General features: G+C 47.5%; 2 long non-coding RNA genes across 2 annotated transcripts in view; both read left to right on the top strand.

Moving 5' to 3' along the window:
- LOC130250270 (uncharacterized) overlaps positions 1-2657 on the top strand; it is a 58358-nt gene extending 55701 nt beyond the window's left edge. The window contains exon 7 of the long non-coding RNA XR_008839956.1: positions 2583-2657. This is a non-coding gene — a long non-coding RNA (uncharacterized LOC130250270). The remainder of the gene's footprint in view (positions 1-2582) is intronic.
- Positions 2658-3609: 952 nt separating this feature from the next.
- LOC130250115 (uncharacterized) overlaps positions 3610-27522 on the top strand; it is a 37279-nt gene continuing 13366 nt past the window's right edge. The window contains exons 1-3 of the long non-coding RNA XR_008839914.1: positions 3610-3963; positions 18828-18975; positions 19874-20349. This is a non-coding gene — a long non-coding RNA (uncharacterized LOC130250115). The remainder of the gene's footprint in view (positions 3964-18827; positions 18976-19873; positions 20350-27522) is intronic.

Here is a 27522-nt window from a genome sequence, read left to right as displayed (position 1 = left end):
AAATAACACTGAGATCTATCTCCAGTGCATGGTGGGACAGGACAGATGCATACCACTGGCTTCAAAGTCCTGCAGGCTTTTTTGACCTCTTCAGATTTTGATGGATTGTTTTCTCCCATGAAGATTAACCATGGAGATGGTTGACCTGCAAGTCCTGTGCCAGTCAAACCTGTCATTGCTGGCTGTGGAGTGTAGCACCAAGCTTCTTGACTGGGGGTCATGGACTGCCTGCTCCCTTTGGGGGTTTGGTCAGTGCTGCTGAATTTCTAGTACTAGACACAGAGAGTTAACTTCATTTCCAGCTGAGGTGTTTTTATTATTGGTTCTATGTTGTTTCTTACATATAATGATTCAGAGGAAACAGAGGTGTTGATCTGATGGGGAACCTAGAAAGCTTTTTGGTAATAACATCCAGATGTTTCCTCAGCACATCTGCTTAAGCCACTGTTGAAGCCAATGCCTTCAGCAGTGCTGCTGGTGTGTTTTACTGCCTGCTGCTGTGTGTGATGCTAATTTATGAGTAATGCAGAAATGGAGGAGGGGGAAGTTTAGCTGCAGAAGCAAGGACAACCAGCTGCCAAGGAAGCGTGGGAAAGGAAGGCAATCCAGACTGTAACCCAAATTATTCTTGCTTTTACCATTTGTGTAGGGTATTTGGAAGTACTCTTGCATGTAATTGTAAGTAGTGTGCCCCAGGTTTGCCTGGTTACAGGTCACTGTGTACCTGTGCTATTTCAGCTCAGCCGTGTGAGCAAGGCATTTGTCTGTCTGAACATTGACTTCAGCTTAGAGCAGGGCAAGCCCTCCTTGTGCAGCGACTGATGTGTGAAAAGATACTCCTGCCTGTCCTCTCATTAGTGGGAAGCTGTTTCTCTCCCTGGTTGTATCTGTTTAGCACTTCAGCACTGCCTTGCTAATCCCTATGCCAGGATTGTCAGCATGCAGTGTTCCTCCAGGGAGGGTCAGCTGTGGGACAGCTCAGCTGCCTCGTGCCAGGGCTTTGGGCAGCCAGGATGCTGCTGGGAGCTGTGCTTTTAATGTCACTGTGTCAGCACTGTGCCCTGCCCAGGGGAGTATTGCCAGCAGCCTGAGGATAGTGCTCCAGAGTTCCCAGTGCCCTGAGCTGTGCCTTTCTAGGCTGCACACTGCAAGCCCTGGGTCACTGCCCCTCTGACAGGGACTCAGCTCTGGTGAGCACTGCAGCTCCTCACACCATACTGCTCTTCCTCCCTGTTCCTCAGTGACTTCTGGCTGGTTTTCAGTGTCACAGCGAGCAGAGCAGACCAGTTTGTGGTGCTCACTGCAAAGTACTGATGTGGATGCCTGGTCTGAAAGGTGACGGCCACAAGGTCTTTGAAGAAGAAAAGAATCTCATCTCTCCATATGGAGGCTAGTGTGTCACCTCCCTCCAGGGATGGTGGGGTGACCTTGGAGGTTATGCAGGTTAAAATGGGGGAAGGAGGTGGAAACATGTGGTTGGGGTGTGGCAAAGCCCTTGTGTGGGAGGAGATGTTGCTGTGGTAGGTGCCTGTGAGATGAATGGACAAAGGTGTAGATCCCATCCTGCTCCTGTCTCTGCCTCTGTAATGAGTGACACAGCTGAGCTGAGCACCATGAGCTTGCCAAGGATGGGCCATCAGGTGCTCTTGGTTACGTGATGGAGAGCTGAGAGCCCAGCTGGGTGATTCACAGGGTGGAGGTGGACACTGTCCAGCCCCAGAGGAGCCTGCAGCACCTTGGTTTGTGTGTGTGCTCCTTCAGAGAGTAAAGACCCTGCAACAGCACTGCAGGTCTTGAAGCAGGAGAGGCAGCGTGGCTTGGAAATGTTTGTCATATGAAGACAGAAAGGAGCAAGAGGTGGTCAGAGAGACACATTTCTGGAGCTGTGGATGACATTACCTCCCTCATGGCTTGGGGCCCATCTTGTTTCCAGTAGTCATCTTCGTAGCTGTACCTCCCATGCTCCCGAGATGTGCCAGAGCCATTTGCTTCCACCACACCAGCTGTGATCTTGTTTCTTCTGGCAATGAACCCTGCTGCTTGGCTTCCCTAGCAAAGGTGTGTTTGAGCATCAGTGGCTTTGTACCTCCTGTACCACATCCTGCACCCAAGGAAGAGGTTTCTTCAGCAGCATAGACCAGCTTTCCTGCTTCTCTTAGAGTGATATCATAGAGAGGCATGGGCTGGAAGAGCCTGTGGAGATCATCTATTCCAACTCCTCTGCCATGGGCAGGGGCGCCACTTCACTGTTGGTGTCTGTAACTAGGAACACTAAATTTGGGTAGGACCAATCTTCCACTGATATGAGAAAGCTCTTCTTTTATGAAACTAAATTACAAGTTACTCCCAGCTGCCTCCTAAACCTGAGGTAGTTTCTATGTCACCTGCCCACCCTTGCAATCTTTCTCAGTTGCTGGGTTGGAGTTAGTTTGCAGATGTTCCCCAATCGAATAGGGCTGCTGGCTTCTTTTCTGCAGCTCTTCCCTCCCAAAGAAACCTTGTAGGCATCTCCATTGTGATTATGTTCCAACTCTTTCAAATGTCCCCTGAGCACAGATGAAGGCTGCTTCTTTCTTTCTCAGGACCATTACCTTGGGCTGCTTGTATCTGGCCAATGTCCAATGGAGGAGCTCGTGGACATCATGGAATCTTTAGTTTAGATAAAGTACCTAAAAGCTGTGTTTCCATTTCTCTCTGCACACTTTTTTTTTTTTTTTTTTTGATAAAGCTTAGAATTTAATCTAGATATGATTTCTGGAGTTGTTCCTGCCTCCTCAGTGGAGCAGTAGGTTATACCCAGCAGAGAGAGCAATCTCTGCATTAGTATTAATCAACACGCAGTGTAGTCATTTTGCTGGTGTGTGAGAGTCTGTAGTTGAACACTTACATTGTCTTAGTGTAGAATTTACATGTAAAGCTAACTATATTGCATTGTGTATTAAAATCCACCTAATTTGATCGAGTAGCTCAGTGTTTCCTTTTTCTGCATTTGAGCTCCCTTTATTTGTCACTAATCCCGTGCCCTGTTGCAGTTGAATGCACCCTCAGGAGACAGTCCGCTTCAGTAAATCCTCCTTTTTGGGAAAAGTATAGTAAAAAATTGGAGAAGGTTGGCTACTGACAGTACATCTAAACTTTCTGACTCCGTCTGGGTTTTGGTTTGTATTTGAAAGGAGTCTTTGTTTCTAATGGAAGTTATAATACAAAATGTAAAAGTTTGTGACTCCAAAGGGAAATTTTCCAGCTGTTGAAACAAAGTTCTTCAAGTCAAAATGAGTTTCAATACATCAGCCTTCAAAATTTCAAGATTTTTATATTTCTTTCCACTTACTCAGAATCGTAGGAAAAAAAATCAAGATCTTTAAATCCCACAAATGATGATAGAACTGAATTTTTCAGCTTTCTTTGACATCTCTTTGTCATCTTCTGTTGGCTGAATCTTGAGGCAACAAGTTGTTCTTTTGTCAGTACTGCAAGATCATGGTGTCCTTTGAAGGGTGAAGCAGACATCACTCTCTTGATGCTAATAGAAATCATGTATAAAACCTAAAGGTTTGTCAATCTGTCCTGATCCAGATATTAAAACTTTGTTTTCTTTGTAGGTGTATCCTCTGTTTGGACGATGTGACTTGGTGAGCTGCAATTTGGCTTGGATTACAGTATTTCAGAAGACTTTTTGAACTTATCAGGCAACCCTCTCCCTAAACTTTGGGGACAGAGGAGCTTAAATTTATTTCCAGTGTCACACAAGGAGAAAGGAGTTGGCTGCTTCGCCCAAGTAATGAAAATCAATTCTGTGTTGCTCTTGGAAGAAAGGAAAAAAGCCTGGCATATAGATCTCGGTTTAGAGACAGAGTTTGCCTGGGAAGGGTGTGCCTGGGGAAAGACACAGGAAGAAGGAGAAGAGATGATGCTACAAGACATCTTCCTGACTTCCAGAGTGAGACTGAAGTTTGTAACAAGGTACAAAAAAAACAAAACGCAGACCATTTTCTTTTCTTCGTACATCACTGAAATATCCATCAGACAAGAAGTGAGATGAGTATTGAGTCCATGCATTGAGTAGTTTCTCCTACTGCCCCCAGTCTCTGTCCTGTTCTCCTGGCCACTGCCCATGTCCTGCATCACCCATGCCTTGAGCAGGCTTCATGTAAAAATCATCAGCAAATCTCCACTACCTTAGTTGTCCACATATCCAAGACTTAACTTTTCAATCATCTCTGCTCACACACACACACACACACAAAACATGTTGTTTCTGGAGGATGCTTGTGCCTTTATGCCTGAGGAACTTGCTGCTCTGTTGTTGGCAGTGAGGATGACAAGTCCCTCACTCTGTTTGCCCTGCACTCTTTGCAGCTCCAGAGCAGGACAGTGATGTGTTTGTCAAACAGACGAGATACAGAGGGAATTGAAATGTATGGGCTTATCACATTGCTTTGTCCAAAGCCACAAGAGGAGAAAGACAGAAAATAGGGCAAGATTACCTATTTTCAATTTACTACCTTTGGAGAACTGAAAAACATTGGTTGTGGAAAAGAAAGTTAAAACTTGATTTAGTTTTTAGCTTCTTTCCTGCTGCAAATGTTTTTCCTCAAAAGCATGCATGGCTCCTCCCATGTTGGACACTGGGCTCTGGAGTGCTGGGAGCATTCCTTGGAGGAGAAGGCTAGCCAGGATGTCAGGCTTGGTCTGTTCTAGAGATACAGCTCCATGGGCACAGGGCACATACAGCTTTCCTCTGCTGCACTACCTGCACTCTGTGCACTCTGAAGGCTGTGTGGTGCTGAGGGTGGAATGGGTTCATCAGACTCTTGCTCTGAGTATGTGTGGTGTGTGTGATATTGCCATGAAGGCCATACCAGTGTGACCATGGGGACTGTAATGGCAATATTCCCTAATAAATTTGGCAATGATGAAAAATGCTGAACTGAACTCCACTGAGGTGAAAATCCCCCCCTTTTCTTCAGATCAGAGATTTCCTGGCTATCCCTCACCCTTTTGTCTCAGCAATGAGCTGGAAGGACCATCACTTTGTACTAGAGATTTTTAACCTCTGTGACTCATTCAGTTGTTGGTTTAACTGTTGATTTTTCCAGTGAGAATGCCAGTGATGTGGGTAGATATGGTGATGGGAAGATACCACTGTCTAGGAAGCAGCAATGGTTTCACATCTGTGAAGGGACTATGACTAAGTGTGTAGCTGCTACCTTTCTAAAGCAGATTTGAATCAGAGAGAGAAAAGACTCAAAGTCTGGGTCTGCCCCAGTTCCTTGGAAGACCCAAATTTAAGTATTGGTTCGTTAAGCATAAGTTTCTGTTTCAGAGTGGATGTTTAGATTTTAATCTTGTGTTTGAAATTTCCCCATTTAAAGCTGAGGTGAGAAAATGTGTGTTACACATTGAACAGCAGCCACACTGTTGAAGATGGAAGGAAGTAGAAGTGGCTGTACAGAGCAGAGTGAGACCATCTAGTTTGATATCTCCCTTGGCGATAGCTAAGAGAGGAAAGGGTATAAGAAAGAGTGCTCTGGGAATGAGTTTTCCTCAGCAGATCCTTGCAGGATCCAGTGGTTAAATGTGTTAAGTGTTTCTTGAGAATGTCCTTTAAGTCCATTTGTCCCCATGGATCAGATGCTCCTGTCATGCTCAGTTTATGGAGCTCATTACTCTGAGTAACCCAAGCCATGCAGTCTCTGGCCCAGTGTTGTGTTTATATGGATTAGCCAATCTCACCTAAATCAGAGGTGCTACGTTGGATTCAGCCAGGAGACATCACGGCACCTGGTGGGCTGATGGTCCTGCTCTAGTGACCAGCAGATTGGAGTTCACCCTCAGTCCTGTGCAATTCTGTCATTTAACCCTCAACTTCTTCCCCTGGTAAGCATCCACTGGCACTTCACAGAGAGCACCAGTCAGACCTGTGAATTCCTATGTAACAAGTAGGATTTAATGAGAAGAACAGACTTTAGAAAATCCTGTGTAGCTCAGTCTTCAATTAGTCGTGTAGGATTGTTGTCATCTTGGTGGCTTGATGCTTAAAGGAGGGAGATACAACCCCTTGTATCTCACAGGAGCCTCTTCCAGGTCTCCAAAGAAGAATAGAGTGTAATTTGGCACTTATTATTTCATTGCATCAGCTTTTCTGGGTCTGGGAGTGCTCTTAGCACAAGCAAATAAATTACCCGTCTCATTTTGCTGCATGCACTGCAGCCAGCCATATGTTTGAGGCTGATAGAGATTCTTATCTCATGGGCTAAAATTACTGAATGGAGGATGACATTTCTTATCAAGGGCTTTGCTGAATCAGAGAGTGGCCCTGGCACCCAGCTCTGAGACACTGCTCCTCTTTGTCCAGCCTCTCAGCCCAGCAATAAATGGATTTGTGTCTGTAGGTCAAAGGTGCTCGTGTCAAGGTTTTGTTGCAGATCGAAGCTCTGAGGATTGTCCATGTGCCTGGGAGGATGTGGGATTGAGGAGGGGAAGTGAGACTGTTCATGTGATTAAAACAGGGCATCATAGAGCTGTGCAAATATATTTTCACTTAGAAGTCCTTGTATGCACAGGCTTCACATCCAGGGACTCTTTTGTCCCAAAGAGACAAAGGCTTTGCCTCTAGTCCTGTGGTATAAAAAGCCATCCCCATCTACTGACAGTAACAGTTTCTCCAGACTTAAGAGCTTGCATCTCTCCATCCTCCCACCTCTTCAAGGACAGGTTATTTTCCTTCCTCTCTTTCCATTTCTGTCTTTAGAGGTAGACACTGATGAGTCAAAGGGTTGTCTGGGTGTTTATCAGGTAGGAGGGAGACAGAGAAGCTTCTCTCACCAAGCCCAAGCACCTTCTTTTTGCCTTGTCTTTGCCTCTTAGAGCAGAACTGACAACATGGGATGTTCAGCTTCTGCAGTGCATCTGGGCAAAGCTGTTGATGGAGAGTGGAGGGACTCTCCAGTGGCCTTGCTGAACTCCCCTAACTGAGCTCTGTCCACAAAGGCAAGTTTGTTCCTAGAAGTCCTCCTGGGCACAAAGCAAGACTAGCTACCCATCCAGCCACCCAAGCATGGTCAAACTTCCCATAAGAGCTTCCTAGGAAAGGCATCTCTGAATTAGTTTGTTTTTTTCCTCACAGGAGAGTGTCTTCCACAGGACAGTACTCTTGTAGTGTTGTACAAAGGGCAGGGTCATCTTCTCAGATCATAATAAATCTGATAAAACACCGTCTGTGATGGAGAGACTTAACATGCAACATCAATTTCTTCTGCTACGTGGTCTCAAATAAGTTTTCCAGTTTATATGTGACCGTGGCAAGGTACTTCACTTCCCCTCTGATTACAAGTATCTTCAGTCTGGCCTGTGGCAGCCATGTAGTGCACAGCAGGAGGTCAAGTCCCAGTCCAGCAGAAGCCATTCTTGAGGTCAGTGTAAGAGTGGTACTGTGCCCAGTACGGTGAGGACATGGTGGCAGAGTGGTGGGACACTGTCCTGCTATCTGCACCCTCCTGGCTCAATCCTGGCATGCTCTTGGAAGCATTGGACACATCTTTGAGCGATGCTGCCCAGGCAAGACCACTTTATTTGAGAGCCAAACCACCAGCATTTCTTTCTGCAGTGCCCCATGAGATGCCCAGAGATAACAGCCCTCTGTGGTGTGGCAGTGGGCCAAGCTGTGCTCTGAATGACTCCCTGGGGAGGCTCCTCTGCCATCTGCAGCAGCCACCAAGAAATGCTGGGGCTGATGGGTGCAGCATCCCCAAGGTTCCCAGTCTCCCAGGGAGGGTGACAGGGGTCAGAGAGCGCCCTTCTCACAGATGGCACCTCTGGGGATGTGCAGCCATCTCCCTCCTCTTGAAACTGCATCCACAGCCTGATTTTCAGGTTTTTCTATGTCCTTCCTCCTGCATTCTGATGGTGCAGCCCAGCATCCATCACAGCTTGCAGCATGGGGGTCCCAGGCACCTGCAGGTGCTGTCACATGTGGGCTGGGTCCTCCTTCCTTCAGACCTTTTCTCTTCACTGTTTTCCCCCTGAATCCTGGTGAGTTACCCCGACCTCAGTGGAGCAACCTGTGGCCCTGCACCAGCAGTTGAGCAACCCCTGCCCTGAGGTCACGCTGGGATGGAGGTCTCCAGGGCAGTGATGATCAGCTAGTCCTTGGGCTTCGCTCCCCAGCAGTGTCTGCATGCCATCACACCACAGTCATATGTTCCCCTTGCCTGGTCCTGCTGAGGTGGCTGTTTGTTGCCTGTGTGCCTTGGATGCAGTGCTCTCCTGTCCCGTGGGAATAGGTGGCTGTCTCAGTGGGGGATTGGGCAGGTTATGGGGACATGCTGTGTTTAGGGCTAGTGACCATCTGAGGTGACCAGCTGGTAACTCCAGTTGTAAGCCTGGCCTGTTCAGCTGAGTGCCTGCTTTTTATACAATTGCAGGATCATGCTTGATTTGTTAAAAGAAGGAGCAGAGGGGTTTCCTGCCAAGTGCATGCACTGTCTGACCATTGTCTCAGCATGGTGTCTGGCTGTGATTTCTGCATTGTTGCAGATAGCCTTGGCGAGCTGGACTCTGGCAGCACACCCAGAGTGTGCACCCTGCATACCCCAGGTGCCTGTGGGGTCACCTGTATGTGCACAGCATGCACCCTGCACTCACAGTAAGCATGCTGCACACCCAGGGCATGCAGCCCATGCACCCATGGCAGCATGGCTGTACCCCACTCACCCAGCACACCCAGCTCCATGCACACTGCAAGCTTGTCGAGATTCCGTGCTGGGTGGCAATGCTTGAGGTGACAAGAACTCATGTCTTTGCTTTCTGCTTTTTACCCAGACTGACTTGGCAGTTGGGAAAAAAAAAAAAAAAAAAAAAAAAAGCAAAACCTGTCATTTTATTTGTCAGCTGAGGTATTTTTTTTCTAGAAGCTGCTAAGGCACAGTCAACCTGGAACCCGCAGCGCACTTACTAGAAACCATTATCTGGGTTAGACTGACACACATAATGGGAAGGTTGAAGTGGCTCTAACACATGGCTGGAACATTGTTAGTGCCCAGTGTTGGTCCTGCTCTGGTGCAGCCGTGGGTAATGGAGTGGCAGAGGCCTGTGGAGCAGCTACAGCTCTTGTTGGTGACTGCCAGATGTCCCACGTGTAGCTCTGGGGGTAAGGGAATGGGGACTGAACAGGCTGAACTTCCAAGTATTCTCAAATACTCATATCCATAAATCTGTTCATCACATATGCTGCCAGCCAGATATGAGTTGTGGAGCATAGAAGAGTCTCAAAACTTCTGCTCCATGTTCAGAGCTTCCCAGTACCAGCATAGGCTTGTGCAAGCAGGGCAGGACAAGCCAGCAGAAATGCATTACACATGGGGGAAAAGGAGACTGGCTTGTTCCCTACCATTTTGAGAAAGCCAGAATACATCTTCTAGAAGGAGAGTCTTCAGTAAAAATACCTGGGAACCTCTCTTTCTGACTGAGGTATCTTGAAAACAGATCCTGTTTTCAGAGGTGCTGTGGGCAAGCCCTGTGTCCTGCATCTTGTGCTTGCTCAAGCAAACCCTGTGCCAGCTTTTCCCCATCCAGTTTCTGTCCTCATGTCTTGTACTTGATTATCTTCCCATCTGATTTGTTACAGTAACAAGCAGCTCATTTAGGTAATTTCCATCTAGCTCTAATTAAGATTCTACATGGCTTTTTATTCCAATGAAAAAAAAGAGTTCCTCTTGATTGCTTTTGAGTATGGGAGCGTGCAGCCAGGTGCCCTTGACTTCAGCAGTGTTTAGGAGCATGTGTAAGTGCTTTCCTGATCTGAACCAAAACTGCAGTAAATCTTGACTACTCTCAGCAGGAGTCTTTCATCTGCATGAAGCTCTGTAAGTGAAGGAAGCATTGGCAACTCTTGGAGCCAACAGAAAGAATGTGTAAATCCTGGCAAGGAGGTGAATTACCGTGGAGTTCAAAGCATGACACGCTCCTTTATGTACTCTATCTTAGTTGTCAGGAGGCAGTTAGCTCTAAAAATGTGGTGCTGGGGATGGGGGCTGAGTTATTTTGTGCTTGCTTTTGTGCTTTTGTGTTTTGGGCTTTGCCAAGCATTCAGGAGGATGGGTGCTGCCCCATCTCCCACAGACTTCAACTGGCTGAGCATTGTGGGAGGAAGGATGAAGCTGCTCTTATTTAGTTTGGTGCTGCAGGAGTAACTTGTGAAAGCAATCAGTCCATAGCTCAGGAAATATTTTCCTGCTGACCACATCTCTAGCTAGCAACTTCCCTCCCACTCTGGGAGTGAAGGCAGGAAGAGCAAAGTTCTAGCTGAAAGTCCTCCTTTTTCAAAATTAGTCTGATTTTTATTTTTTTAAGTACTCAATTGCTGGGTTATTCTTTGAGGTAGCTTTAACTGGGCTTTGCAGGATATTTCATGTCTTTGGCAAACTTTCAAGAAGGAAGTGTCTTAGTGATGCTGTGCAACTCCAGAGGGCTGCAGAGAATGCAGGCAGGTGGTAATGCCAGAAGGAAAGGATTAGAGGTCAAAATAAATGCAATTTATGCAAAGGCTTCATGAAGAAATTCAGCCTGATGAGGGCATGGAGCAGCAAAACACTTTCTTAAGGAGAGACAGAGCATCACTGCTTTGCTCGTGTGACACGGGGAAGGATCCAGCTCTCTTCCCCAGGGGATGGGCTGGTGCATCTTTTCCATCTCTAATGTCTCTGCTTCCTCATATCTGATGTAAATAATTTATAAGGCTCGAAACATGATCATGGGGCCGTCTGTGCAGGAGGAAGATTAAAGCCTGGGGCCAGCAGTGTGCAGGAGACCTGGTACCTAATGCAGTGCCTGTTCTCCATGGGCAGTATGCCAGGTGAACAAGTGCTGGATTAGTGCCTGAACCCTACTAGAGTCATTCCACACAGTCCTTTTGTTCTTTCCATCCCTTTTTCCATGTCTCCTTCCCTCCCCCACAGCCCCCACCCTTATTTTCCTTTTTCTGGTCTTTCTTTTAATTCCTCCTTCTTTTCTTTTTCTCTCCTGTTTTTTTCCCTCTTCTCTGCTGTTTGCCACTATTCTATGAAAAGTCACCATCTCTTTTTTCCAGGTAGTTGTTTTTGGCTGTAATTGAGCTGTGGGTATTCTGACCACATAAGAACTAAACAAAAGGGTTGTCACTTCTGTACTAGTCTGGCTTCAACCTGGGGATGAAAAATCACCTGTGGGCAGAGAGTGGAAGTCTGTGAAGAGCTGTGCTGGTCGTGGGCTGAGAAATGACTTGGAGAGCCCAAGTTCCATACCCTTGAATTCAGCCTAAGCAACCAGAGAATGTCAGACCTGTGAGGCAGGGTCTGGTGTGAATAGCTGCAGAGCCAGTGCAGCACAGTTTCACTGGCAGGTCCCAGGACAGTTGCACAGGTGTTTCAAACTTTCTGGAAAGCAACACAATGTAGAGACAAATCTTGCTGGTTGTGTTCCCTCACTTGGCAGATTTGCTCTTCACCTGGAGCTCTAGAGATTGAGGGAGGATAAATCAGAGTCTTTTAGCCATTCTGAAGCAGCAGCCAAAGGTGTTTATCAAATAGGTAAATAAATAGAGTCCAAACTCCAGAGGTAGGCTCATTTCTAGGAGAGCTGCTTTTATCTTCTCTGGTGTCCCAGTGGAGCACCTCTGCTGTGAGGTAAAACAGAGACAGTTTGGGTTGTTCAGCATAGAGAAGAGAAGGTTCTAGGAAGACCTTAGAGCACCTGCCAGTACCTAAAGGGGGCTACAAAAGGGCTGGAAAATTACTTTTTACAAGGGCATGGAGTCATAGGACAAAGGGAAATTGCTTCAGACTGAAAGAGGTGAGTTTAGGTTGGACATAAAGAAGCAACTTTTTACTGTGAGGTAGTGGGGCACTGGTGACAGGTTGCCCAGAGAAGTTGTTGGTGCCCCATGGCTGGAAGGGTCCAAGGCTAGACTGGGTGGGGCTTTGAGCAACCTGGTCTAGTGGAAGGTGTCCCTGCCCATGGCAGGGGAGGTTGGAACTGAATGATCTTTGAAGCTCACTTCCTATCCAAACCAGTTTGTGATTCTGGAAATCCTGCAAGTTGTGATCTCCTATGTCAGCTGATCCATTTGCATCATTTGAGAGGGAAGAAACATGACATTTTCAGTCCGTTCAGCAGCAGAGACATGCTCATGCCAAGACACCGCTGGCAACTGCTGCAGCTCAGAGGTGGCAGGTCCAGTAGAAAGGTGGAGGAATGGCTGAGCCCAGAGCCTGAGTATAGCATCCTTTCACCTACACAAGTGAGCTGGAGCAAAGCACCAGAAAATGCCCTGGACAAATGTTAGTGAACCTATAGAAATATTCTCTCAGAATATCGCTCCTCTCCAGGGAAACAGGTCAGCCTACCAAATGTGACAGGAGTCAACAATAATTACATTTATAAGGGGCATTTGCTGACTTAATCTCTCCACAGCTTTATCTTGGCATCTCTTGCTCTGTTTATGGAGAGCTCATTTGAATGGGCAGTTGCTTGTCCCTGTGCCTGGGTGGCTGGTCTTGTCAGTCCTCCTGGTGTCACTCATGGAAATAAATTGTAAATATATTTTTAAACTCAGGGCTTTCATTACATCATATTCATCAACATGGTCTCCTTTTTATACCATCTCAAATTTATCTTTCAAATAACACACTTATTTTTTTAGCATCATTTCAAAATGCTGCAATAATGTTATTGTAGATGCAAGTATTGTAGCTATTTATAAGAACAGGATGCTCTCAGTTTCCTGGGACTGTACAGTATTTTCATTTTTTGGCTTCTCTTTGAGAATTGTGTAAACCACTCTTTATTTTCAGCAAAGCATCTGTTTTAGCTTCGCAATTACTTTGTCTTTTAGACTGAAAGGGGCCTCAGAGCGTTTTAACCTCCTGCTTCCCCTGCACTGTAATCCCCCCAGGGTTTGCCAGGCTCCTTCCCAACATGAATGGGGGCCGGAGGGGGAGCAGGGAAAGGGGGGATTCGCTTCCGATGAAGTCACTGGATGTGTCCTGCGGGGGGAGAGCTGGGAAGGACCCCCCATCCTCCATCCCCCATCCCTCAACCCCCATCCTCCATCCCCCATCCTTCACCCCCCATCCTCCATCCCCCATCCTTCACCCCCCATCCCTCATCCCCCATCCTCCATCCCCCATCCCTCATCCCCCATCCCCCATCCTTCACCCCCCATCCTCCATCCCCCATCCTTCACCCCCCATCCCTCATCCCCCATCCCTCATCCCCCATCCCCCATCCTTCACCCCCCATCCTCCATCCCCCATCCTTCACCCCCCACCCCTCATCCCCATCCCTCATCCCCATCCCTCATCCCCCACCCCTCATCCCCATCCCTCATCCCCCATCCTCCATCCCCCATCCTTCATCCCCCATCCTCCATCCCCCATCCTTCACCCCCCCATCCCTCATCCCCCACTCCTCATCCCCCATCCCTCATCCCCCACCCCTCATCCCCATCCCTCCTCCGTCGCTCAGGACGCTGCCAGCGCCGGATTCGGAAGCCAGTGGTGACTTCACTCCCCCGCCGCTGACCTCCTCATGGGAAGCTTTTCCCAACAGCAAGATGCATGAGGTTGTTAAATACTTCCCAATGTCTGGCTGAAGTTTCCCCCTTTCCTCATTTAATTTCACTTTGCTTGGGATTTAGGTGATTATTTAAGGAAAGAAGAAAATAACTTTTTTTGACAGTTTATGTATTTTTTTTTTCAGTCTGAAACATCTTACTCTACTTTTAGTCTGGCTTACTTTGATCTGTCACAGGTGCATTGGATATTGGTTTTAGAGAGCATCTCAATCTCCACAAATTGCTTTATCCCAAAGTAAAGGGATATTTTAGAAGAAATTAGGTCATAGGTTAGAAAAAAAATAAGTGTGCTTGAAAAAGAAGGATGCACTAGGCATGTCTGTTCTTTTTTTTCCCACGGTCATGACTTGGTGCTGCACTGTTTTCATGTTTCCATTGGTGGTTTGTGGAGTTCCACCCCTGAGCATCCATCAGCAGCACAGACCCTCAGTGCTGGGCAGTCCTCGTGTGTCTGCACAGGTCCTGGGCTGCAGCTGAGTTCCTGTGAGCAGCAAAATGCAGAAGAGTGGCTCATCCCTCCTTCTGCTGTGGAGTTCTGTGGGAGATAAAACACCTCGCCCAAAGCCAAGGAGGGTTATGGCATGGTAAAGCTGGAGCTTGAATCCCTGCTGAACTTAGGCTAGGTCTTCTGGAGCTCAGTGGGGAATTTGGGCTGCATTGGGCCATGCTTGGCTCTTGAAGCAACTTTGAGTTGCACTGAGCTTCTGCTCTTGAGGGTGGTAAAGGAATTTATGTCCACTAGAATACATGACAGGTGGCAGAAGCCTTGAGAAATTTGGTACCATGAAAGCAAGGAGGAATGAGACTACTCCTCATTTCTGTGTCTCTTCCTTCCCCTCTCCATCCTGCTTCCTGCTTGGCACTCTGCCTCTGGGACTCAACCTCCATTTAAGGGGGTGCCACCATCCCTCCTGGTCAGGAAGCCAGTAGTGCAGCTGAGAGATGTTGATTTTTGGAAGCCCTGTTAGATGCTTTTGTTTGCTCATCTTGGAGATTAAGCGTGGGAACAGTTGCAGCCTGAGATGCCAGTGGCTGACAGTTGCATCTGACATATATTTCAATTTTTGTTATCTTCCTGCAGCTGTTTTCACAACATGTATGAAAGGTCCACTTATCTCACTCCTTCCATGGTAGAAAAGGCTAAAGAAAACATTCCTGTTTGTTTGTATTGAAACTGGTATGGTTTGTGGCTTTTATGTTTTCTTGTAGTGTTTTTTGTTTGTTGTTTGGTTTTTTGGTTTTTTTTATAATCTTGAACTCTTGAGCAGAAGGTAACAAAACACTCAAGGGCAGAGTCTTATCTCTTCTGCATCAGTGTGAAGGTAGAACTGTCACTGACCGTGGGATTGCATTGTCTCGTGTCAGAGGCATGCCCTCTGTTTTAAATAAATAGATGAATCCCTCTGCAATTCACATTAATTTTCCACTCCCTTTTCTTACTCACTAAGGTATGTTGCATTATAACTATTAGGAGTCATGCAGATCTCTTATAACACAGCAGTTGCATCATTATTAAAGACCTTTTGCTTTTATTCTTCATAAAAACAGCTGTATCAGAGGGATAGGTGTAGAGGGGTGAATTTAGCATCCTGGAGCAGTGCATTGACCCACACAAATACAGCTTTGCAGGTATGGACCAGGGGTTGCACATGTCTCAGTACCCTGCATGTAGCCAGCAGCAGTGTGATGTTTCAAGGAAAGCTGGAAGCAGGGGAGATGGAGCCTGTGTGCTGCCTGCAGGGTTGGCCAGCTTTGGCACTGGAGCTTCTCTGGGGCAGCAGGGACTTGGGACACAAGCTGTGCCTCCTCCTGTCCTTTCCTTCTGATGGCTGGTGTGGTCTCCTGCTGTTCAGGAGTGCTATTTGTCCAGCCTGGAAGGGTAGTCAAGGTCTTGTTTGCTTTTGTTATCAGATTGGGAGGCTGCAGACTGGGGGAAGGAAGGGTTTGATTTCTCATATGTGTGCTCTCAGGTGCTGGGCTAGACTATCCTTATCTGGTGGGGAGGCAGCGGGGTTTATGATGTCATTACAAGTCTTTGTGTCTCTGGTCATTAGCTAGATGCAAATCATAAGATTTTTAAATTGGCAAAAGTTTGCATGGCATAAGTGAGTCAGATGCTTCCCCCTTTGCAGTGGTCTTCCTGTCTGCAGATCGGTGGCGGGCACTGAGGGCTTCACTTGCCACTCTGTTCCAGCAGCTCCAGGTCAACTGGAAACCATTTCCAAAGGCTGCATTCCTTTGATCAGTGACTAGTGAACTCAGGTATTTAAGGCAAATGTTAAAGCTTTCTGGGAGCTGTCACCTGAGTTGCCACATAAATGGCGTGAAATTATTGTCATGGAGCCAGTTCGGCTGACACAGGAATGTTTTCCACTTGTGTGGAGATACAAGAGAGGACCTGTCAGTGCTCCTGGATGCTGAGGAATTCAGCCTCTCAGCCTTTCTGAGAAGAAGTTTTCTGCCTGCTTTGTAAACTGTGAAAACAAAATACACAGATGAAGAGAATTACCCGAGATCCTGTAGGATGCTGCTGTGCTCGAGATCAGAATTGTCATCTTCCGTGTCCCAGTTTTCACTCCATCTATTAATACACCACGCTATTTTTAGCCCTCTAAGTAGCCACGTTGTTTGTAATTAGCTTCCCTAATAACTGCTCTTCCATGCGCTGCAGGACCCACCAGCGGAGCAGCACGCCTTCCCGAGCCAAGCTAAATACAAGGCTGGCTAATAAAAGGCATCCGCATTTCCAGTTGGTTGCTGCTGAGCAGACACGTGTCCTTGCAGCTCTTGTGATCAGTCAGCTGCCTAAACACAGCTCCTGTACCCGGGCTGAGGACGAGGTGCTGCTGCTCAGGGTTTCCGGGGCGTTCCCTTGCTGACCTTTCAGGAAAGTGAAGAAGCTCGGGCTCTCCCTCTCTCCGGCGTGTGCTGAGTCAGGGCTGCTGCTTTCGAAGAGAGGCAGCATCTCGCAGTACCGAGAGCTGGGAGTTTAATTAATGGCTGCAAACATCTTGGGTGATGGCTGTATTTACACCCCAAGAGAATTACTAGTTACTGGAGGGATTGGGAGGTGCACTTGGAGCAGCTGCATGGAGCTGGGTGACCAAACCAGATGCAAATCCAGCAGATGACTGCAGAGGAAATGATGCTGAGCTGCAGTTCTCTTGAATTCCACCACTGACTGCAATTTTGCTCCATTAAATACACAATTGCTTCACCAGTACCAGCACAAAGGTGCTACCTAAGCAAACAGACACATTAGTAGTTAGGAGGAACAGAGTGTTTCTTTTAAGAATCCAATCTCCAGATTTCCAAGCCCAAAAATAAGGAGCCCCAGGAATGTTCTCTAGCATGCAGAAAACGAGGAGCTGGATGACTGCAGTGCTGCATCACCTCACTGCATGCTTGCTATGTGACTTTTGCACAGCCTTGTGACAACAGCACTTGTAGGGACAGCCAGATGAGGGAAGGCCCATGTCAGAGGGTTATTAACTTGAGAGCTGTGACCTCTTGTGAAAGTGCTGCTGCTCGGGTGCCTCCTGCTCTGCAGGAGCTGTGTGAGCGTCACCCTCTTTTGCATGCGAGTTTTTTCGCTCTCTCTTTGATATAAATATATCGAGATAGTTATCTTTAACCGTGCACACACGCCTGCAAGCCAGGCTGAGCGCTGGCACAAGCCAAGTGTGCTTAAACCAGCAGTCTTTATTCAGGCAAAGCCCCTGTTGATTTTTCCTTGCTTCTGTAAATTCCAGAGCCTTGGTCCAAAGCTGGAAGCGCACATTTGTTTGCCTTTGTACTGTAGTACAGATGAGCAATCCTTGTAATACAGCTACGTTTATTTACCAGTAGAAATGTGCAGGGCTCTGATAGGTTGCTATGTAGGTTATTATTGATTTTGTTCTTTTTATTCCTGCAAAACTGGCTAGGCTAAATGCTGTATTAGACCAAATAGACCTTTTTTTTTTTTTTTTTTTCACCAAAAAATGAAAATGGTCTTTTCATTTGCAGGAATCTCCTAATTTGGGTCTAATATTGTATCACACATGCTCCAAAGCACTGACAAAGCTAGATTACATCTGTGGCCAGTTCAGTTCCTACTCAGCACTTCATTTGCATCTTGGCAAGAAAATATTACAGTTTTTCCCCCCACCTTCCCAGTGTACTAATTTCATATGAAATGCACATTTTAAAGGCAATTTTGATCATATATTTTGTTTCAGCATAACTGAAACAAAAAATACCAAACCAAGCCTCAAACCCAGAATTAAAAAACTCTAGTAGGAACATCTTAGAGGAGAACCTAGAAAAACAGGAGGGTTTCTCAGAGGAAGGTTGCCTTCCCAAGAGTGCTTACTGGGTCCAGTTCTTGTGTTCTTCAGATAAATTCAGATGGGAAGAGGTGGACTGGAGGAGGCTGGGATGGGAGAGCCTGGAGCAGCAGGCTGCTTGTTCAGCCCAGTACAGGTGTATCAGGGAGGAGATGGATGACCTGCTGAGACAGAAGGATGCTGATGCTTCAGGAGCAAATGGATCTCACCTGTTATAGTGATAATTAGGCTGAACATTAAAAGAAAGTTTCTAATTTTTGGGGAAGCTTTTTAATAAGAGTGTTGGATTCAGGTGTTTGGTTTGTTTCTAGTCAGGATTGTGTGTTTGCCTGAGGTGGATGCTTATGGAGTCCATGCTTCAGGTAGGCCCTTCTCAATCCTATTAGGAAAAAAGGGAAGAAAAATGTGTATATGAAAATAAGTTTGAAGTTGGCCTGGTTTTATTTCTAAATGGCTGTCCCCATGCAGAGCCTGTGGTCCAGTGAAGGAATCAGTTTTATTGCAGGGCTGATAAAATTCAGTGCTGAGAATGGCTGTGTGAGGGTGTGGCTGTGTGGCCCTTTTCAGAAGTTTTAGATGCTCCATGCCTGGAGGTGTTCAAGACCAGGATAAGGATTTAAGCAGCCTAGTCTGCTGTGCCTGGAAACTGTCCCTGCCTGTGGCAGTTGATTTGGACAAGATGATCTTTAAGGTCAACTTCCAACCCAAACCATTCTGTCATTCTGTGAAATGCTAGCCATGACAAGAGCTCTTATTTTCCAGTCCCTTCCAGGCAGGAGGAGACAAAGGTGGCCATCTCAGCTTCACTCTGGGGTGTGGAGGTCTTGGGGTTTGGTGGATCTGTGCTGGTCCCCACAGCCATGCCTTGTGCCTCTCCCCACTTGCAGGCCAGCTGACAGAAGCATTGTGCCCAGCCTGGGATCCCCTTGCCCACAAAGCCTCACACTGGGCTGCAAGAACAGCAAATGGGCTCCTCTGTTCTGGCAGGAGCCTGCATGGCAGCCTGTGTGAAACACTTCTGAGAATCAGCACAGGGTGATTCATACATGGGGTTTTCTCTCACTTTCTGGCATGTGAAGTTGGGGAGGTGTTTGGAGTTTTCTCCCCTCACAGCCCCCACTCCCCAGCTCTGCTCTGAAATCCCTGTGAGGCACCCATACCCCCTTGGGAGACCCTTGGGGTATTTCCTCCACCTCCCCAGCAGCAATTTCTCTGTGAGAAAGTTCTCTAAGGCTTGGCCTCAGCTGCTGTGGCTCACCAGATTCTGCAAGGCACAGGCAGCGAACACAAAGGTCACATATGGCTGGGTGCAAGTGAGCCTGTGCAGTCATTTAGGGTTGCCTTCATCAAACAGACTTGAAAGGTGGTGTCTTTATCTTCTTCTGTCATTATTTTCACCACTGAATTATTTGCAATTTAGTTGTTGTGCTTTAGTCAAAGAAGGGGGAGGTGGGGAAGCATCCCCCATGATCAGGATTGTTTTGTACCCAGTGTAGGGCTGGGTTGGGTTTCCCCAGTAAAGACACTGACCCCAAGCAGCTCTTCCTGAGCCCTGTGTCCTCACTTGGACAATCACTCACTGCCAAGCAAGGGAGTGATGAGCACAAGCCCTCAGACTGGCAGGTCTGTACGGTGAGTCCCAGTCCCAAAAGCTGTGTCATGTTCAGCCCCTGCCATAGCTGTTGGCTGGAGCATCCACCAGCAGGAAGGGTCACATTAGGGTTGATTTAGTGGTACTTCACTCATACTCCATATCACCCTAATATTTGTCTTTGGGCTCCTTGTGTGCATGTTTCATCCAATGACCCCCAAACCACCTTTCCCTCTGCCACTATGGGTGCTGGCTTGCTGACCAGATACCATCCCCTACATTTTATTCCTTTGATAACATGGTTTTGATAGGTTTTTTTCTTCCTTCTTGTTTTCTTCACAGATTTATCTGGAAAGTATGACCAACAGGAGCAGCTTACTCACCATTAGATAAGTATTGCAGATGACTCATGCTAGAGTATTGATAGCTGTGCTGCTGAGATGGATATCCTGTTTTATAGCAGCTGTAGTGTGATGCCAAGAGCCAGGAACCTTAATTTAGCTATCCATGCTTTTCTGTGAAAATGATTTGGGTCTCTGGCACCTTTTCTCATTGGCTTGTCCATCTAAAGGGTTCACAGGGGAGGTTTTGCCTTCCTGAGTGAGGTACAGTATATGGGGCATCTCACCTTGAAATGAAAACTAGTGTTGAAAAGCTACAGCTTTATAGCTGTTCTTCAGGACATGCAATATTTGTCTTTTTAACAGATGTTATTAGTGACTTTCCTCGATTCTTTGGGTTTTTTTGTTTTATTTGTGTTTTTTTCAGAGCCATTATACCCCTTCTTCAGCAAAGCAAACCAGAAGGTGCAGAAACAGGTAAGGCAACTGCTGTTGCAGCATGTTACTTTTGAATCATTTAGGGTAAAATACTGGCTGCAGTGAAGTGCAAAAAACCCCCATGTTGACTCAATGGCAAGTGAGAGTTGTACCCAATGTACTCAGCTCTATGAGAAGCCCTGGAATTACCACATTCAGGGACAAATTTGCAGGCTACCTGAGAACATAGATCTGAACCTCCCTCTGCTTCCAAAACCACTGGCCTCAAGGCTGTGTGAGATTTAAGAGGTGATGAGCAAGAGAAAGGAGCCTGCCCCTGGGAGAGATGCAGAAGGAGCAGAGCTGTGAAGGAGGGGGATATGTACAGGATGACAGGAGCTGCTGGGGAGGTGTTAACCCACATGGGCTGGCAGGGGACTGAGGTGGCTTTAGCCATACAGAAGTGAGGGAAAATTAGAGTTAAAAGGAGAAACTTTTCAAGGGAGCATTGCAGAGAGGGCCATGCTGCCAGTGATGGCTCTGCCTGATGCACCTACCTGTGTGTGGGTGCTGTCCCTGGGGATGGCTGGGACCCCACCTGTACCAGCCACCCTCCTGGGCATCACCCGTGGTTCTCAGCACCCTTAAACTGCCAAGGGTCCATGAAGGGGCTGGGCCATGCCTGAGAAGCTGTGGCTTGAGCAGTGTGTCCCTTTCACCAGCAGCAGCCTGGGGCAGGACCTTCCATTGGGGCAGTGGAGGTGGGGCAGGGGCTGCCCCTGATTTCTCAGCAAACATGAACCAGAGCCCAGCAAGAAAAATCTGGCCTGAGCATCTGTGCTGTGTCCCAACAGCATGATTTGGGTCTCAGCATTTACTGTGAAGGTGGTGGTACACTAGAGCAGGTTTCCCAGAGTAACTATGGATGTCCTATCCCTGGAAGTGTTCAAGGTTAGGCTGGACAGAGCTCTAAGCAACCTGATCTAGTGAGAGATGTCACTGCCCATAGCAGGGGGGTTAGACTAGATGGTCCTTGAAGGTCCCTTACAATCAAACCATTCTGTGATTCTATGATTTTGATACTTTGCTACATTCACTGTTCTTCAGGCATTTACAGCACTTTGGAGTAAAGAACTGGGTCCTGCTCATGTGTAAAATAAAAAACAGATTGCATCTGGCTCCAGCAGAAACCCCTGCATGATGGCTTGTAACATAGTCTCCGTTAGGTCCCTGCCTCCTAGAGTAGAAAATGCCTTTAAGGCCTCCTCCATTTAGGCTCTGCACCAGAGGTATTCACATGCTGTGAAACTACCTCAGGACTAAATTTTTTTTGAGTGATAATCTGATTTGCTCTTGGTAGAAAGGATGGGAGTTTGGCTTTTGGGGATCATGTAGCATCAGTCAGTGAGAGCAAAGGTCAGGGCATCAGGAATTTCACCAGGGTGTTCTTCCACTTTGGGCATATTCTCCTGCACTGACATGCCTAAAAAAGCCCCAGAACTCTGACGAGTGCTCTTAACCATCACTTGGTGGAAATATTTTTGGAGTAGAGAAATGAAAACACTTGCCCCTGCCCCATTCACCTTGCATCACTGGGGTCAGGATGGCAGCTCAGAGGCAGGATCTGTGCTTCCCCGTGGGTGGTCTCAGCTATACATATTCAAATCGAGCACTCAGGCATGTCACCTCAGTGAAGCACGGGCTGAGAGAGGCACAGGGGCTTTCCAGCCCTGCAGGCCATTATTAGTAAGAGGGTTTGTGCATGGTGTGTCTTTTGGTTCAAGCTGTGAACTGCCACTGGGCTCTAAAAACTGCTGTTGGGCCTTGGTAATTGCATTGCAAAAAGTTTCCGAGAAGCATAATAACTTCCCCAAATATATATATAGATATAGCTATGTATATATTATGTCTAAAGATGCTTGGGCATTTGTTCATGCTGAAAGTTTGCTGACCCCAGTAGAGGGGATCTGTACTCTTGTCATCATTTGGGAAGCTCAGGCAAGTAGTGGATTAGAATAAGGAAGTGGTTGTTGGGGTTTTTCTTCTCTCTCTGTCAGTTTAGGATGGTGGATTGAGGGGCATGTTTAAGGGTTTGGTGAGTAGGTAGAATAATTTATAGCAACGTGAGTGACCTGTATGGTAATTTCAAGATTGTGCCAGCTGAGCAACTAGATCAGGGATTACAGATCCCAGGGCACCTGTAGTCCAAATAGGTTTTTTAATCACACAGGTCATTTTAAAAGAGATAATTAAGTTTCTGAGTTCCTCAGTAGTGCCTACAAATGTTCCTGCAATGGCTCATGAAGCACTTGCAGTCTATAACTTCTGCCAGAGGAAAATGTGCTATTAGGTGGAAATTAGCTGCCCATGTGGCATTTTCTGTCTTGGAGTCTCGGGGAGTCTTACTGAGATGTGTTAATACAGCTGTGCTGAAGGTACTGCTCATCTGCACGCTCTGATAACCATCCTCATGTGAAATGAATCCCTGTGGAGCTGTTTGAGATGTTGCTGCTCCTAGTTCCCAACCTACCTGGTTGCCAAAAGCTGCTACCCACAGAGGCAGGGCTAGGGATGAGCTAATGTGCATCTGCACCTTGTCCCTTTGTCTGTATGAGCATAAACCCATCTTTGCTTACTGGGAGAACTGGAGCACCAGGTGGGAAGCTGAAATGTGGCAAATCTATTCTGCCTCCCCTTGCTGGGGCAGTGGAGGATTAAAGGGTAGAAGTGCACTGAGGTGGAGGCAGTGACATGTCAGGTCAGTTAGGCTTTGAGAGCAGTTTTGCCCTCTGGAAGTGTCTGCTTTTTTACATTTGTCTGGTTGGCAAGGTGAGAGTCATCTTATGGCATCCCCCCCATGTAGGTCAGCAGTGCAGCCAGGGAGATCTGTTAAACATTGTCCATGGGGTTTAAGGTGTGATGGACCCCTGATGAACAAATTGCACCTTCATCTCCCTTGGCTGTGTGGATTCTTCATCACCTGCAAAAACACCCCGTGCTGACTTGTTTGGATGCAGATGCCAAGGCTGCAAACACCTTTCTTTGATGAGATGTGGCGTGCCCCGCCAGCTCGATAGAGCTTCAGGTGGCTCTGGGGTGGGTGAGATGAATCCTACACCTGCTGTAGGCCTGCTCATGCCCCAGGCTGTGGTGGGCTGTCAGGGGAGAGAGGAGGCTGTTCAAGCCAGTTTAGTGGACCCTTCTTGCAGCGAGTCTGACCTTCCATCCATTTCTAAGAAGATGGTGGTTAGATCAAGGCCAGCTTGGAGATGGGAAAATTCCTGTAGGTCACTTGCAGTTTGGCAGGGGCTGAGTCACCCCACTGTGCACCCACTGCATATGTGACCTGTGGGTGTGAAGGGAAGGCAAAGTAGGACTTGAGGGCATGGCACAAGAGCAGTATGGGATCTTTCCAGGAATAGTGTTGTTTGAGGCAGTACGGGGACAGTAAATACTGTCCTTTTCCTCAAAGATTTAATTAGTTTTGTGGCAATGGTTGCTTTCTGTCTTGGCTCAGGGATTTAATAATTTTAACACTTGCCTTGTGGAGATCCACAGGCCATGAGAGCATGGGGAGCACGGGTTGATGGGTGCTTGATGAGCATTCTTATGCTGGTGCACAGGGATGGTTGTGCCATTGAGCTCTGGCTGTGTCTCTTTCCAGGTCCCATCACCTTCTCCCTTTTAGATGATCCCTAGTGCAGGTGTATGGGGCTGCCTCTTCCATCTGCACTGGTTATGGTGGCAGCAGATTTCCCCCCTGCAGCAGGGGTTCTCCCTGGCTGCTGCAGAGCTTGAGCAGGGAGCTGCTACAGCTGACCCTGCTATTGCAGCAGACCTATAGATGTACTATGAACAAGGAGGAGGGGAAGCACCTGGAGACACATCTGCATTGGACCATGTCACACAGCTGTCCTAAGTGGGCAGCAAGCCCAGTCAGTAGGTCTGCACAGTGCCAGTGTCCTGCCCATGTGGCCTCACCAGCCTGGCTGCCTGTCTCAGGCCTGTGCAAGAGACTGGTGCTTGTTTGGTTGTGTCCTAAAGCCTTGATTGCTGCCAGATCACTACAGCACCTGGAGCCTCCCCCAGTTCCATTCTTCTCTTTGCATTTGGAGTTGCAGCCTGAAAACACTGAAGCTAAACGCTGTGCCCCAACGGCTGCTCATCTGAAAGTGCGGAGCCAGCTCACAGCAGCTGCTAAAATAGCAGAACTGAAGTGGGGAATGAAAAGTGAGATGGTGATTAAGACCCAATTTCCTGTGGTGGCCCCACAGTGCTGCTGCTGGCAGTGCAGCCATTGGCAGCACTGGTGTGAAATGTCTCAGCCTTCTGCCTTGGGCTGAGCACTCACACTGCCCTGCGCTGCTCGCTTCTCTCAGTGCTTTGGAGATGTTGGTTTGGCTGAGCTCAGGGGACAGTGAGGATCCTTTTTAGAAGAGGGGAAGGGTAGGGGGTCCATGCAGGCTGGTCCTGGCTGAGTTGGGGTTGGAAGCAGCTGTGACCCAGGCCATCCCTGAAGCAGGCTGATGTTAGTTGCTTTGTGTTACCTGGAAGACATGAAAGAGTGCACAGGATTTGGAACACTGGTCGTCTGGATTTTTTTTCTCCTATCTCTGCCAGTAATTTTCCTTGGACCCACCATTTAGGACTGGGAAAGAGGAAGATGCAAGAAAGAGGAATTGCTGCTAAAGGGATGGTGAAGCTCCCTAGCTGATGATGTTTGTTCCAAGGGCGCATGGCTTGTCCACCTGTCCTACTGTTCAGTTCCTTGTGTACCTGAATGTTGTAAAAGAGCAATTAATTTATGTTTTTGGACTTCTTGCATCAGAAGCTTGTTCAAGAGAAAACATGAAAAATAGAGTGCAAAGATTGTGCTGAGTTGATGGCTCTTCCTCTAAGGACACTGTTCCACTTGCACTTACTAACATGCTCTATGTGTATGAGTGTCAAATACAGCTCGTGGTTTCTTCCTTACCCTGGAAATGCAAATCATTACTCTCCAGTCTGTGCTCCAACTGCTCCTAGGCCTTTGTAGGAGAACTTGGTGTGTTTCAGCAGTCCAAATCATGTTATTGTAAACTGTATCTTTACTGATCAGGAGAACTTGGTGTGTTTCAGCAGTCCAAATCACGTTATTGTAAACTGTATCGTTACTGATAGCAGCAGTGATGTGCCACTCGGAGATGGGACTTTCTTACACTTCTTCATCCTTTGAGGAAAGCCGGTTGCAAAACCCAGTGCAAAGAGCCCAGAACCCCACAGACCGTGGTGTTTGCTCTGCACTGAGTGGTTTTCTCTCTCTGTTTGAAAGTCACAGCAGCTCCCGTCACCCACTCCTCTTAAACCCACCTGGATCTCTCACTTACTTTTGCTCTGCAAAGGAGAGTTGCTGCTTAATTGGGCAGCATGAGCAGCCACTGCTTGAAACTGTTTACTTTTGCTCTTCTTGGCTTCTCTTGAGGTCATCTCCCCAAGAGATGCCATCTGCATCTCCTCCAGGGCTGTCCCTTTCTCTGCATTCATGCAGCACTCAGTGCCACTGGCACGGCTGGGAAGGCTTCTGTTGTGCAAGGTCACATAACTGCCCTGCTCAAATCTGATCACTTTGAAGGAAATGTAAATAGAAATGTATAAATGTGTTTTTCACAGAGCAAATAGCACATGGTAGAGGCACTCCCAGACAGTGGTGCTGTTGGGGAAGATGTGCTGTATCACAGCAGCCAAGGTAATTGCCCTCAATTGGTATTCTCTACTGCCAGCCCAGGAGCACTGCTCTGCTGGTGTGCAGCCTGGGGCGTGCAGGGCCAACATGCAAAAGGCAAGGAAGGGGTCAGAGGGGACTCTTGATCCTGAGCCTGACAGAGCATCACACATCATCTTTCCTGTGTGAGGAGGGGCAGCTTTCGTGCAGAGAAACGACTTCCTGCGCTTGCAGAGACTCGTGTGACATCCTCTGCCATGGGGGAGACGGATATTTTGTACTCTTCTGGTGCCTTTCATACCAGAGGAGCTCAAAGTGCTTTTAAGACTATTTTCATAGTCCTGAGGAAGGGATGAGCAGTAGTTTTTGCATGAAATGTCCTTTCCTGCCAGGAGAACATCACCAAATGTAGCAGCTGCAGCGCTGGGAGCCAGAGTTTTTCCAATGTGCCAACTTCTGCTGGCCAGCAAAGCAGCACCACAGTACAGTGTCATTTCAGGAGTCTGCAGGAAGAGCTACCCAGAACTGTTTTAAGTATTTTAGGAGCTATTTTGAAGGAGAGGGGATTAAAGGAGAGGCAATAGTGCAGACATGGAAGGTAAACACCTGCATTTTGAGCAGGCAGGACAAGTATGGCTTTGAGGTGATAGCAGGGAACAGGCTGCAGGTGAATTTCTGTGCATAATGCCACCATACAGATACAAAACACTTCCCTCCTTGACAGAGAGATCTTTCATATCAATCTAATGAGGAAACAATGCTTGGTTGAAAGACACAGTATGGGCTTGGTCTGGTGGCACCTGGCATATTCCCTAGTCCTTGTTCCCCAGGCCAGCAAGGCTGTAGAAAACATGAAGAATGTGGAAAAACAATAAACTTTCTCCTAGGATCCAAGCCAGAAGACTGTTCTTCTGGGATGATCTACATGTCTTTAACTAAACTCCTGCAACTGAGAATGGCAGTTTTGTTGGCATCTGTTAGTCACAGCGCAGAAAGGCAGCAGGTTGTGTCACCATCCTGACTTCCAGGTGATGGTCACAGGGCAGGGAGGCCGTGGCAGAAAGTTTAGTGGAAGAGGAAGGATCTGCTGTAGTGTAGAGACATGGGAGATTGGGCAGGGTGACCCCAGTGTCCTTGTCAGTCTGTGGAAGAGGGCAGGTGTGGGCAGCTCGCCAGTGTGCCCTGATGTCACTGAGGATGGCATGCAGATGGCAGCTCCTCATCCTGTGGTCTTTGGCTAGAGCTCTGTAGCCTGTCTTGGATGGCTTCTCCAGCGTGATCCCATGTTCATGACCACATCTATCAAGCAGTGCTGGCATATGGTGTAAGTCAGGAACTGCATGGGAAAGCAACCAGAGGAGACTTTGCCTGGCATGAGCCATTTCCAGTGGTCTCCCTGCTGCTTTCTGGCTTTGCTCAGTCTGGTGGTGGAAGATGGGCTCCCACCTGCAGTGTGTCCAGCCCAGCCCAGAGGCTGCAGGTCACACTTTGATGTGCCCTCCCTTTGTCAGCTATGCTAAATCAGCTTGCTT

This window comes from Oenanthe melanoleuca, chromosome 2 (assembly GCF_029582105.1).
Source record: "Oenanthe melanoleuca isolate GR-GAL-2019-014 chromosome 2, OMel1.0, whole genome shotgun sequence".
NCBI classification, from domain to species: domain Eukaryota; kingdom Metazoa; phylum Chordata; class Aves; order Passeriformes; family Muscicapidae; genus Oenanthe; species Oenanthe melanoleuca.
This window is presented reverse-complemented; position numbering and strand designations above follow the sequence as displayed.